Source organism: Tachyglossus aculeatus, chromosome 23 (assembly GCF_015852505.1).
Source record: "Tachyglossus aculeatus isolate mTacAcu1 chromosome 23, mTacAcu1.pri, whole genome shotgun sequence".
Classification (NCBI taxonomy): Eukaryota; Metazoa; Chordata; class Mammalia; order Monotremata; family Tachyglossidae; genus Tachyglossus; species Tachyglossus aculeatus.
Window position 1 is genome coordinate 6868781 of NC_052088.1, and position 11973 is coordinate 6880753.

The 11973-nt window shown below is 45.2% G+C and overlaps 1 non-coding gene across 1 annotated transcript; it reads right to left on the bottom strand.

Annotated features, from left to right (window-relative positions):
- Positions 1 to 5122: 5122 nt before the first annotated feature.
- LOC119944886 lies at positions 5123 to 5260 on the bottom strand. The gene has a single exon (XR_005456028.1). It is a non-coding gene; the product is annotated as a small nucleolar RNA SNORA7 (small nucleolar RNA).
- Positions 5261 to 11973: the final 6713 nt, after the last annotated feature.

Consider the following 11973-nt stretch of genomic DNA (forward strand, 5'->3'; position numbering starts at 1 on the left):
GTAGATATGTGCCAGGGGCAGCATTAGAACCCAGATCCTCTGACTCCCAGGCCTGGGCTCTTGCCTCTAGTCTGCGTTGCTTCTCTAAGCTTTCTGAATACCTAGTACAGTGCATTACCCCATGAGAAGACTCAGTAAACACTACTCTAAAATTGGGCTGCCAAGACCAGACTGGCACCCCAAGTTGGTAATGCGGTCAGGAGATTGGCTCTGCAAGGAGTTGAAGGAGAAGCTGGGAAAGGGGGACTGGTGTGGGAAGAAGGAGAAGGTTACAAGGAGATCAGGTTGTCCCATGAGGGGCTCACAGTCTTAATCCCCATTTTACAGATGAGGTAACTGAGGCACAGAGAAGCTAAGTGACTTGTCCAAAGTCACACAGCTGACAAGTGTTGGAGCCGGGATTTGAACCCAGGACCTCTGACTCCAAAGCCCGTGCTCTTTCCACGGAGCCACACTGCTTCTCTATTAGAGTATGACCCTCATGTGGGACAGGGATAGTGTCGGACCTGGTTATTGTTTAGCTACTCAATGCTTAGTGCAGTGCTTGGCACATCAAAACACTTCCCAACTACCATCATTATTATGATTATAGGTGGGGACTCAGGAACTCGTTCTAATAATTGTGGCATTTGTTAAGCACTTTATACTAAGCACTGTACCAAGCATTGAAATAGAAATAATGATAATAATAATAATAATTGTGTTATTAGTTAAGCGCTTACCATGTGCCAGGCACTGTACTAAGCACTGTATACAAGCAAATTGGGTTGGATACTATCCCTGTCCCGTATGGGGCTCACAGTTTTAATCCCCGTTTTACAGATGAGATAACTGAGGTATCGAGAAGTGACTTGCCCAAGGCCACACAGCAGACAAGTGGCGGAGCTGGGATTAGAACCCATGACTTTCTGATTCCGAGGTCCATGCTGTATCCACTACGCCATGCTGCTTCCTGACCTGATATATCAAACCAGACACAATCCTTGTCCCACATGGGGTTCACAATCCAAAGGGGAGGAAGAAACTGAGGCTCAGAGAGTTGATTTGACCCACCCAAGACCTCAGACACAGCAGGCAAATAGCACGGTTTGGGATTAGAACCCAGGTTTCCTGACTCTTTCTACTCTTTCTACTAGGTCACGCCGCTTCTCAGGGTAGCCGCCTAAAACCTATTTCCTTTCTCGCTGTCCATGCCGTGGGTTGACAGATGCCGCGAAAAGCAACATCTTTTCTCTGTCCTTTGTCCTGAGGAGACCGAGTGACTCACCAGCCCTGGGAGATGAGACAAGGTTTAGGCTTGATATCATCATATGCACTGACCTCCAGATGCATCAGTTGTGGCCCTGGGTTGTCAGAGCCAACGTGGTTTGATGGGATTTCTCCAAAAGAGTCATCTGAGGAGAATGACTAGGGTGTAAAGGGGCTTTGTCTTGTCTTAAGCTTTCGAGTTGTCTCCGACCCATAGTGACACCATGAATACATCTCTCCCAGCTCCATCTGCAACCATTCTGGTAGTGTATCCATATAATTTTCTTGGTAAGAATCCGGAATTGGTTTACCACTGCCTCCTTCCGTGCAGTAAACATGAGTCTCCGCCCTCACTCTCTCCCATGCCACTGCTGCCCAGCATGGGTGAGTTTTGAGTTGTAGCAGATTGCATCCACTCGCAAGCCACTGCCCAAGCTAAGAATGGGATGGGTAGGCCTCTGCTTGACTCTTCCTTCCATAGCAGAGACGAGTAGAGTACTAGAAACTCTCTAGTTGCGACCCTGAGAGAGGGTAAAGGGGCTTAGCGGTTAGTAAATTCGTAAGCCAAATGCAGAGAGTTGATAGGTACTGAAAAATTGTGGTTTTTTGTGGCTACCATCAGGCTGGGAGGCTAATGCAGATATATGCCCCATGCTACAGGTCAGAGTTCAGCATAATAGGCATGATCGTTGTTGCCCATTAGATGCAGGAGAAATGCAGAGAACAACATCAAATACCTCCAATCCATAGTTGGAATTTGGACAGTTGGAAGAAGCCGGTAGAAGACACAAACATGTCTGTTTAGTGGAGAGCAATCCGAAATGGGATGACTGGAAAGGAATTTTCAAGGACTACAACCTGATAGTAGTCCTGTGTTTTGAGTGTGTGTGTTTATATATGGGAATGTATCATGGAGTATGCATATATATTTCATAATGTAATATATATAAAATTGAAAATATGTCCCATGAAAATAAGATATATTCGGAGATATGTTTTCCTATAGACTTGCATGTTTTAAATTCCAGAAATTCAGGGAAATAGGAAGTTATTTTATGTGTTATAAAATGTAACGATAAACTCCACCTGTTGTTTACTGTATAGTAATATAACAATAATAATGATTAATAATATATAATATTATAATGGTATTTGTTAAACTATGTACCAGGCACTGAACTAAGTTCTGGGGTGGATACAAGCAAATCAGGTTGGATACAGTCCCTTGTTCCACGTGGGGCTCACGGTCTCAATCTCCATATTACAGATGAAGTAACTGAGGCACAGAGAAGTTAAGTCACTTGTCCAAGATCACACAGCAGACAAGTGGTGGGGCTGGGATTAGAACCCATGACCTTCAGACTCCCAGGCCCGTGCTATCCACTACACATACTGCTTCTCTAATGAAGTGATTCAAAACATGATATTCCCATATTAAATCAAGTTTTAACATGATTCTGAGCTTTTGCAGGCATAGTCCAATATATTGAGCACCCATGTGATATTGTGCACTTAAATAGGCACTTGGGAAGTACAAAATGAAGAAGTGAAATTTTCCCTTGCCCACAAAAAGCTTACACTCTGCTGAAGTAGAAGCCTATTTTTCTGGATATGGCAGCGGTTTTTCAACCTTAGTGAAAAATTTGTGAAATTCTTAGTGAAGAATTTGTCCAATTTAGGTTGAACAGCATCCTTTTTTTTCCCTTCCTATACAACAGGCTATCTCCTTCTAAGCACTTCTGCATACCTCTGAACTTCTCTCTCCATTAAAACAGTGCTTGGCACACAGTAAGTGCTTAACATATACTATCATTATTATTATTAGGGTCTTCTTTTTCTTCAGTCATATTTATAAATTAAATCGCTTTCTTGGGAATTGACACAAAACGTTTTAATCCCAAATTTTAGCCAGTGGTGGAGAAATTACAACTTCTTTTTGTTCCAGCATCTTGCAGTGATGCTCTGGATTGTCAAAGCTCAGTGACTCTGGGCAAGTCATATAACTTTTCTGTGCCTCAGTTCCCTCATCTGTAAAATAGGGATTAAAGCTGTGAGCCCATGTGGGACATGGATTGTGTCCAACCTGATTAGCTTGCATCTACCCCCTTGCTTAGGACAGTGCCTGGCTTAAAGACTATTTAAAAAAATAATTCTGAATGACATACAATTAATTCTTTGACATTCGCTTCAAACATTTCTTAGTTAATTTGCCTCCACATTTCAACAACTCTCAGGGCAGAAGAGACCTGTCTAATCAGTCAATCAGTGGTACCATGTGCAGAGCACTGTACTAAGTGCTTGGGAGGGTTCAATACAGTGGCCTACCTAAAGTGGAATTTAAATAAATCGTCCTTGGTGAGGGCTTGGCTGGTAATAACCTGGTTAAAACAGTGCTTGGCACAAAGTAAGCACTTAACCAATACCATTATTATTATTATTATTATTATTATTGAAAAGGAAATGAAGGCACTGAAGTTAGTTGTCTTGCCAAGAGTTCTCAGGTAGTAGAGCAGCCACAGTGGGAGAAGAATCTGGGAGTCTTAAGAGACTCATAATTCTCACCTAGAACACTAGCAATCATGCGTCGGGGGTGCTAAAACATTCTCCAGATCTGGCCTTCTCCATCCAACACTTAATCATTTAAAGAGATGGTAATTTGCTTTCAATGCCTCCCTTCTAATGAACTTGGTGACCTGCATAGCCTGGCCGGTTTCAGTAGTTTTTCCTGGCTCCAGGACCTTATTGAGAATCTAGTACATTAATGTCAATATTAGCTTTACTGTTTTAGGTAACCTTGGTTTGTTTCTCGTTAGTTAGACTGTAAAGAGCTCATTTTTACCTGCGCCAAGGGATCGCTAAATACCTATTGGCATCTGACCACACGGTCCCATGTTGGAAATGAGGTCATGTTTCTCCTGGATTGTTCCTGTATCTGATGAGCTCGTCTTGGCGAGAATCCGAGACAATGAAATAATCACACCCATTAGCTCACTTGGGTTCTATTAAGCCGTGGCCTGGCTTTCCATCCACTTCTCCTGCTTGGAAAAACTGACACGGTCATGGTTCGCATAGGATAAGGGAAATGGAACTCTTCAGGAAGCAGATCCTAGAATTAACCGATCTCCGTTGACCGGATGACCACCGAACTGATTTGGGGTGTCTAAGAAAGGTCAACACAGGACGTTGGGTCCCGAGATCACCTCCGAGGTGTGGGTCTCTTGGGATTTGACGGGAGCCTTGGAGCTTGAGACTCCAGAGGTTGCGGTGATGGAGAAGCAGCATGGCTCAGTGGAAAGAGCATGGTCTTGGAAGTCACAGGTCATGGGTTCTAATCCTGACTCTGCCACTTGTCAGCTGTGTGACTTTGAGCAAGTCATTTATCTTCTCTGTGCCTCAGTCACCTCATCTGTAAAATGGGGATTAAGACTGTGAGCCCCACCTGATTACCTTGCATCTCCCCCAGTGCTTAGAACTGTGTTTGGCACATAGTAAGCACTTAACAAATGCTATCATTATTATTACTATTATGTGTGTTACTGCGTGGCCCCTGAGGGGAAAGCCATGGGGCTTCGAGAGGCCTGGTGCCCTTGGACTTCATTATTATTATGGTATTTGTTCAGCATTACTCTATGCTTAACTATACTATATTCTGTTGTTGTTGTTGTCTTATGCTGTCGAGTCGTGTCCTATCCATGGCAACGTCATGGACACATCTCTCCCAGAACGCCCTACCTCCATCTGCAGTCGTTCTAGTAGTGAATCCATAGACTTTTCTTAGTAAGTGATTTACCATTGCCTCCTTCCGTGCAGTAAACTTGAGTCTCTATGCTCGACTCTCTCCCACACCACTGCTGCCCAGCACAGGTGAGTTTTGCCTTGTAGCAGATTGCCTTCCACCCGCTAGCCACTGGCCAAGCTAGAAATGGAATGGGTAGGCCTCTGCTTGACTCTCCGTCCCATTGTCGAGACTGGTAAAGTACTGGAAACTCTCCAGGTGCAACCCTGAGCGGTGATGCTATATTCTACCATACTATATTATACTATATGCTATATTATACTGTATATATACTATATGCTATATTATACTATATACTATATTATATTCTAAGCACTGAGGTTGATACAAGGTAATCAGGTGGTCCCATGGGAGGCTCAATCCCCATTTTACAGATGAGGTAATTGAGGCACAGAGAAATGAAGTGGCTTGCCCAAGGTCACACACCAGAAGAGTGGCGGAGCAGGGATTAGAACCCATGTCCTCTAACTCCCAAGCCCATGCTCCTTCCATGAAGCCACGTTGCTTCTCCTAACTTCTCCTGGTCTTGGGGTACTACTGTGGGGAGTGGGCTGACCCGGAGGATTGAGCCCTCATTGGCCACCAATGTCAAACCACGGGAGAGCGACGTGGAGCTACATTGTGTCCCTTCGTACATCTTTGCCGTGGGAGGGCCATAATAATGATAACTGTGGTATGTGTTAAGCACTTACTATGTGCTAGACACTGTATTAGAGTAGATACAAGGTAATTGTGTTGGACACAGTCCCTGTCCCACATAATGCTCATAGTCTTAATTCACATTTTTCAGATGAGGTAACCGAGGCCCAGAGAAATTAAATGACTCATCCAAGGTCACACAGCAGACAATTGAAAAGCAGCGTGGCTCAGTGGACAGAGCCCGGGCTTTGGAGTCAGAGGTCATGGGTTCAAATCCCAGCTCTGCCACGTGTCAACTGTGTGACTTTGGGCAAGTCACTTCACTTCTCTGTGTCTCAGTTACCTCATCTGTGCAATGGGAATGAAGACTGTGAGCCCCCCGTGGGACAACCTGATCACCACATAACCTCCCCAGTGCCTAGAACAGTGCTTTGCACATAGTAAGCGCTTAATAAATGCCATCATTATTATTATTATTATTCTCTATGCCTCAGTTACCCCATCTGTCAAGTGGGGATTAAAAGTGTGAGCCCCACGTGGGGCAACCTGATTACCCTATACCCACCCCAGCGCTTAAAACAGTGGTTGGCACATAGTAAGCGCTTCACAAATACCACAATTATTACCTCTTATGTCCCCATGAAGCTTTCCATTTCAACACTTTCCCATCTCCTAAATCCTTGGGGCCCCTCTCAGGGTCACACCTGGAGAGCTTCCAGCACTCTACCAGTCTCAACTACGGGAGAGTCAAGCAGAGGCCTACTCATTCCATTCCTAGCTTGGCCAGTGACTACTGAGTGGAAGGCAATCTCTGCTACAAGTCAAAACTCTCCAGTGCCGGGCAGCAGTGGCACAGGAGAGAGTCAAGAGTGGAGACTCAGGTTTACTGTGCGGAAAGGGGCAGTGGTAAACCACTTCCGGATTTTTACCAAGAAAAGTCTGCGGATTCACTACCAGAACGATTGCAGATGGAGGTGGGGCATTCTGGAAGAGGTGTGTCCATGGCGTCAGTATGGGCCAGACACGACTCGACAGCATAAGACAGGTCCTTGGGGTCTCATTCACCACTTCCCAACCTACGCGCTGTTTCTTCGCTCTATTTGTCATTTTAGTGTCTGTCTTCCAGGCTAGATTGTAAGCTCCTTGAAGGCAGGGATCATATCTACTTACTCGAGTCTCTCCCAAACTCTTAGTCCAATGTTCTGCCCAGAGTAAGCACTGAATGCCTCTGTTTGATTGCTTGATTTATCATCCGTATCCCACATGGGACTCACAGTCTCCCCATTTTAGGTAACAGGCACAGAGATGTTAAATGATTTGTCCAAAGTCACACAGCAGACAAATGACAGAGCTGGAATTAGAACCTAAATCATCCGACTCCCAAACCCACTGGGTCTTTCCACTAGGCCGTGCTGCTGGTTCACTCACCTGCCCTGAAATTTCCGTGCAGAAGTTCTTTGAGCAGTCAAAACAAATCTGAAGCTATTTCCCCTCCCAGTCCCTTTCTATTGTCTTACCTGGGCCTGAACTGAAAAGCACTATCAGTGCAATACATTTCAAATTAGGCTCAATTCTGCCTTTTGCTAATCAATTAGCAGCTTTCACTGACCGCCAGCCATGTGCAGAGCACTGTACTAAGCACCGTACTTATCAACTTGGACTCTTGGGGAAGATTCCTCCTGACAGTTCATTGTTTCAGAAGCGTGGGTTTTCAAAAAGGTATCTAAAAACCTACTTATCCGATTTAGGCTTCAGATGACCCCTCTAGAAGGTCTCCAGTGGGTATCAAATATTTACTGGAAAAGCCCTAGCAACTGACAACCCTTCTACCGGTTTTATTCAGTGGACGGTGATGCTGTTTCAGCTCCTCTGTAAGCTCGTCCTCTAGACTGTAAGCTCATCTTCTAGGCTGTAAGCGTGCTCTCCAGACTGTAAGCTCCTTGTGGACAGGGAATGTGTCTGTTACATTGTTAAAATAGACTCTCCCAAATGTTTAGTAAATGCTCAATAAATACAATTGATTCCAGTGCCCTGAGATCCCCATTCGGGGAAGCAGCGTGGCTGCTCCGTGGCTCAGTGGAAAGAGCATGGGCTTTGGAGTCAGAGGTCATTGGTTCAAACCCCAGCTCTGCCAATTGTCAGCTGTGTGAGTTTGGGCAAGTCACTTAACTTCTCTGTGCCTCAGTTACCTCATCTGGAAAATGGGGATTAAGACTGTGAGGCCCCCGTGGGACAACCTGATCACTTTGTAACCTCCCCAGCGCTTAGAACAGTGCTTTGCACATAGTAAGCACTTAATAAATGTCATTATTATTATCATTATTATTATCATCTTAGACCAGAAGTCTCTTTAGCACAAAGTCCAAGGAGATGGCACAAAAAGCAAAACCAGTCAGTTCTTATGCAAGACTGCAATCAAAAGAGACTTGATGCAGTCGTTGAGGCTGAAAGAGTTCTTGGTAAGGCATGGCAATTCTCCCTCTAGCTACAATGAATTCATTATCCAAGGGCCGGAAGCAACCAAAATCCATGACTGGCTAATTATAAGTAGCACAAGGGTCACGGCGCTTCGGTCATTATGTGGGAATATTCATAGTGCACTGGGATCCAGATGCAAAAAGCGAGCAAATTCAGACCAGGGAAATTGCAGGGTAAAGGTCTCGGAATGTAGATAGAGGAGCAGTCTAAGATGGAAGGGTTTAATGAATCGCTGGGCTTGTACGGACAGGATCCTAAATTCCTTGGCTTTCAGATGAAATGTGCTCTCAGACCTAGCCCCTTTACTTGTGGCCCTGCTTTCCATGGAGAGAGAATCAAATCCCCAGCCGCTTGGACAAATGTCCAGTTAGTCCAGAGGAACTTAGGGAAATTTTACTACTTGAGGATCGGCTGGCATTGAATTCCAAGATCAGGTGGGCTTTAATAATAAAAATATTACTGATCGCAGTGGGTGTTGAACACTTACTACATGCCAAGTACTGTACTAAGCGCTAGGGTAGATACAATATACAATCAGGTCTGATTCAGTCCCTGCATAGGGCTCACAGTCTAGGAGAGGAACAGGTATTTAGTAAGCACTGACTCTTATTTCCTTTGGCTTTATTTGTCTGTGGGCTTTTTTTATTTTACTTTCTGTCTGAACTTGTTGCATAGTATTGAAAATAGTTGCTGGATTCCACTCCAGAGATTTGTGCATTTCAGTCCTGGGTGAAGCCATCCGGCGATCAGAAACATTCAGCCTGCAACAAGTCTGTTTCACAATTGTTCAGTGGTATTTATTGAGGTGCTTGCTGTGTGCACATTGAAGTGAATCGCTCAAGGTCACACAGCAGACAAGTGGCGGAACTCAGATTAGAACCCATAACCTTCTGACTCCCAGGCTCGTACTGTATCCACTGTGCCATCCTGTTTCAACCAGACCATCCTATTGCCTGTCAGAACAAGAGGCCAATGAAGTACACATATAGGATGTGCCTTGCACACAGTAAGTGCTCAATAAATATGATTAATAATGATAATGCAGCAAATTCATTCAGATTTGCATCCCAACCGATTCTCATGGAAACCGATCATAAAAGGGAGTATATTTGTTTTCTTTCCAAGGCTTTCTTCCTTTCTCTCTTGGTAAAGGTGACCAGTTGTCCTGATTAGAGGATTTGCTTATCCCTTTTAGAGTTCCATCCCACCCCCCTAAACTCCTGGGGGGCGGGGGGGACACATTAGGTTTCCGCTTGAAGGAGACACAACATTGAGGAAATAGAGGGGTGGTGAGAGAGTCCCTGACAGCCATAGTGACAGCAACACGATGTCAGTCCATACTTCACTCTGCTGCCTGGATCATTTTTCTGCAAAACATTCAGTCCATGTTTCCTCACTCCTCAGGAACCTCCGGTGGTTGCCTACCCACCTCTGCATCAAACAGAAACTCCTCACCATCGGCTTTAAAGTACTCAATCACCTTGCCCCATTCTACCTCACATCACTTGGTTCCTCTAATGCTGACCTACTCACTCCATCTCAGTCTCATCTGTCTTGCTGCCGACCCCTCGCCCATGTCCTGACTCTGGCCTGAAACTCCCTCCCTCTTCATATCAGACAGACTGCTGCTCTCCCCACCTTCAGAGCCTTATTAAAAGTGCATCTCCTACAAGAGGCCTTCCCCAACTAAGTCCGTATTTCCTCTCCTTCCATTCCCTTCTGTGTCACTCTTGCACTTAGTTTCGTACCCTTTATTCACCCCTCCCTCAGCCCCACAGCACTTATGTGAAGAGAAGCAGCGTGGCTCAGTGGAAAGAGCCCGGGCTTTAGAGTCAGGGCATGGGTTCGAATCCTGGCTCCACCAGTTGACAGCTGTGTGACTTTGGGCAAGTCACTTAACTTCTCTGTGCCTCAGTTACCTCATCTGTAAAATGGGGATTAAGACTGTGAGCCCCACATGGGACAACGTGATCACCTTGTATCTCCCCAGTGCTTAGAACAGTGCTTTGCACATAGTAAGCACTTAACAAATACCATCATTATTATGTAAGCTCGTTATAGACAGGGAATGTCTGTTGTACTCTCCCAAGTGCTTAGTACAGTGCTCTGCACATAGTAAGTGCTCAGTAAATACCACTGATTGATGGACTGATTATGTACATCTATACCCCCTGACTCCAGATCCTCTTCTCCAGTTCTCTCCTTGACCCCCTCCATTCTGGCTTCTGCCCCTTCACTCCATAGACATCACCCTTTCCTTTGACACAAATAAGCTTCTTCTTATCAAAGCTAATGGCCTCTATTCCATCTTAATCCTCCTCAACCTCTCAGTTGCTTTTGACACTGCCAACCTCCCTCTTCTCCTAGATACACTATTCATTCAATGGTATTTATTGAGCACTTTGTGCAGAGCACTGTACTATGCGCTTGGAAAGTACAATTCAGCAATAAAGAGAGACAATCCCTGCCCACAATGGAGGCTTACAGTCTGGATCTAACCTTGGCTTCACTGACACTGTTCTCTCCTGGTTCTCCTCCTTTCTCTTTGCCCCTCATTCTCAATCTCTTTCACAGACTCCTCCTCTGCCTCCCACTCCCTAATTGTGGGAGTCCCTCAAGGTTCATTTTGGATCTCCTTATATTCTCCATCTACACCTTCTCCCTTGGGGAACTCTTTTGCTCCCATGGCTTCAACTACAATTTCTAAGCAGATGGTTCCCAAATCTATATCTCCAGCCCTGATCTCTCTCCTTCTCTGCAGTCTCAAATTCCCTCCTGCCTTCAAGACATCTCTACTTGGTTGTTCCTCTGATACCTGAAACTTAACATGTCCTAAACAGAAATCCTTATCTTCCCATCTAAACCCTGTCCTCCCCCGACTTTCCCGTCACAGTAAACAACACCACCACCCTTCTTGTCTCACAAGCCTGTTGTCTCGGGGTTATCCTTGACTCACCTCTGATTCAACCCACATATTCAATCTGCCATGAAATTCTGTCGGTCTCACCTTCACAACATCGCTAAAATCCTCCCTTTCCTCTCCATCCAAACTGCTATGACATTCACCCAAGCACTTAGCCTATTTTGTCTTGGGGCAAGTCACTTCACTTCTCTGGGCCTCAGTGACCTCATCTGTAAAATGGAGATTGAGACTGCGAGCCCCTCGTAGGATGGGGACTGTGTCCAGTCCGATTTGCTTGTAACCACCCCAGCATCTAGTACAGTGCTTGGAACATAGTAAGTGCTTAACAAATACCATTGTTATTATCATTATTATCATTCATAAATCCCTTTGTGGCTGTATAATTCTGTGGCCTGGAATACCCTCCCCCTTCATATCTGAAAGACAATCCCTGCCTCACCTTCAAAGCACCTTCAAAGCATCTCCTCTAAGAGGCCTTCCCTGACTAAGCCCTCATTTCCTTTTCTCCCACTCCCTAAAGGTAGCCAAGTCTGAGTTCCCACAGTGTGGGACAGAGTGGCTTTTCCAGTAAGGAAGTTGCATGCCAGTCACCCTCTCCATCCTGCTGCCTGTGACTGCTGTGATATATACCAAAATATAACCTAGGTGTACTCAGATGCACACTGATGCTAGTACAGTGAATAAAGGCATGTCTTGTGGAAATGGTAACTCTGTTACATCTGGTGCTCATGTTCTAGAAACCAGAGCATGAAGCCCAACTCCTTGGTTAGCGTTAAATGCTGTCCAAGCTGAGTGGTGATCCAACCTCTTCCTCCAGCCCGCGGGACTCTGGGAATCTTAGGTGTTCCAGTTGCTCCTTGGCTGGGACTCTCATTCCAGGGAGTTTCTG